This window comes from Physeter macrocephalus, chromosome 4 (genome assembly GCF_002837175.3).
Source record: "Physeter macrocephalus isolate SW-GA chromosome 4, ASM283717v5, whole genome shotgun sequence".
Taxonomy (NCBI): domain Eukaryota; kingdom Metazoa; phylum Chordata; class Mammalia; order Artiodactyla; family Physeteridae; genus Physeter; species Physeter macrocephalus.
In genome coordinates, this window is record NC_041217.1 from 70,035,702 (window position 1) to 70,038,119 (window position 2,418).

General features: G+C 47.6%; 1 non-coding gene across 1 annotated transcript; it reads left to right on the plus strand.

Moving 5' to 3' along the window:
- Positions 1-422: 422 nt before the first annotated feature.
- Positions 423-496, plus strand: TRNAR-UCU (transfer RNA arginine (anticodon UCU)). The gene has a single exon. It is a non-coding gene; the product is annotated as a tRNA-Arg (tRNA).
- Positions 497-2,418: the final 1,922 nt, after the last annotated feature.

Consider the following 2,418-nt stretch of genomic DNA (forward strand, 5'->3'; position numbering starts at 1 on the left):
AATAGCTGGAATGGGATGAAACCACAGCCAGGGAGAGGGGTGGAGGTAGAGGAGGCTTCCGTTTTCTCCGCTGGGCTGGGTGTGCTCTGCTTAATTAGCATGAGAATAGAAAGGCATTCTCCCTATCCTCCCTGAGGGATGGAGAGGAAAGAAGAGCAAAGGCTATAGCTCTGTCCTACTCCGTCAGAGATTCTGCGACTGGGAGAAATGACCACCTTCACATTTCTCCAGTCCTCTGAGGACCCCAGGACCCACGGTATTGAGAAAAGCTTTGATGGAGCCGGCTGGTAGATCTCCACTCCAGATTTTCCAGCTGTCCCTGTCCCCCCCCACCGCTCAGAGAGCAGGATGCTGAGATGGCTCGGTGATGCAGAAGGTATGTGCTTTTTCAGTTCTGGTGCTGATGCTGTGTGTGTGGTGAGGTCTCTGTGGCGCAATGGACGAGCGCGCTGGACTTCTAATCCAGAGGTTCCGGGTTCGAGTCCCGGCAGAGATGGTCACCTGGCAGGTACCTCTTTTATTTTGTATGCTGTCATGCTAGGTCGATAATTATATTTATTCCTTCCTGGGGGCTCTGGGAAGAGAAAGGAAACCCCTTTCCTGGGGAATCCTGGACCTCCCCTCTTTTTCTGTCTCCTCCCTCTTTGTTCTTTCTCTGTTCCTCCCTTACTAATTTTCATTGTCTAATGAAGGCTCAGATGTCTGCTGCATCTCTCTGCTCAGCCTGACACAGCCTTTGAATCCTTTGCTTCATAGAAAAATCATTGGCACAGAGGGACGGAGACGCCTGGCCATAGGTTTTGGAACCACTGTGGTTCCATCCCTTTACCTCCGAGAAAACAAAAAGGCAGATTGTCCCATATGCTGATGAGGAAAGGTCCAGTTGTGCTCCAAGGTGACAACCACCTTGACCAAGGTGGGTCAGGAGATGGATGGGGTCATGCAGAGGATGATTTCTTGTGCTGTCTTTGTTGGCTATACTTTTGTATTCCAAAGGGTGGGCTTTTTGGCCCACTCACTTCCTCATCTACAAGGTGAGATGTAATCATTGCTCTTTGTCTCAGTGGAATAAACTACACAACAGCATGCTAATTATCAGCAGCAGACAAACTTGTACAAGAAAGTCGAGGTCTTAAATGCTCTTTACTGTGAAAAGTTTGCAGCCTTTCCTGATTGCAGGACAAAGTTTGAAGTTTGTATCTGAATGTTATTTTCATAATTCCTGGTTTCCAACAAGCCTTTTTCTCACCACCTCGCTCACCTTGCGTCCACTTCTGCTCTCTTTCCCTATCTCATCTAATGGGCCATATTCAGCAAGATTGGGAGCTCGGTCAGATTGGTTTTCTACTTTGGGCTGGTCTGGCTCTCACCCTTTCATATTGCAGCCTCTAGTCTATTAGCTAGAGGGAGCCACCCAAGCCAGGAACTGACCTCTACCTCAGGTGAACTCAAGAAACCTGAGAAGACACACCTCTCCTCCTGACTGCTGGGGACTCAGCATCTCTCCCACATGGGGCTCTGGACGGGCGACCAGAGGACACAGCCAGCTATGCACTCCTGCTCTAAGGAAGCTGGGGCGGGCTGAGAGAGGAGAATCCAAACCATGCCAAGAGGTGGGGAATTGATAGGGCAGACAGGAGGACACTGGAAGGAGACTGATATTTTTTAAGCCTTTAGGACACATGCATGTTTGTAGCAAGTTGAAACTCCTGAAATTCTTTTGAAGTAGTCTGGAACTTTAAAGGGACTTAGGATTCTTGCAGTAAGAACCAACACAGCTTTACCTTCCTGAGTTACTTTGGTAGAACACCAATTCAAATATTAACTCTTTCCTACCAGCCCCATGGATATGCCCTTTGGAGGATACTGGTGTGGACCTGAAATCCCTGGGCAGCCCTTCTGGAGCCTATTTTTAGCTCAGTTTATCCCAGATATTTTTGCTTAAAGGTCAGGCCTGAAAGGAAATTGGTCTGTGTGGGTGGGGGTGTGTGTTGGGAGGGCGTGTAGGGAGGAGGTTTAGAGAAGGGGCATATCAGAGTTTTCAGCCTTAATTCAGAATACTACCTACACCTTTCTAGGCCCCCACCCCTGCATCATTCTATTATAATTGGCTGCTCAACAGTAACAGTTTTGAAAAGTAAGAGGGTTGTTCCTCTGTCACTGTTAAAGTTTGGGGTAAGAGTACAGGTTCATCATGGCCTACTCTAAGGATTTCTCAATTCTAGAGGCTTTCTAAGAATGTAGTTTTTATGAACTTGTGGGAACTGGGAGGGAATGTGTGCCCAAGTAGGCAGTGAATTGAGATTTGTTCAAGTGTTTGATCAGGGTGGAATATGTAGCCTGCTCCTTACGTGAAGTTCTATACCAGTGAGAATTAAACCCCACAGATAATCCCCCAAACTTATTTTAGCCAATGCT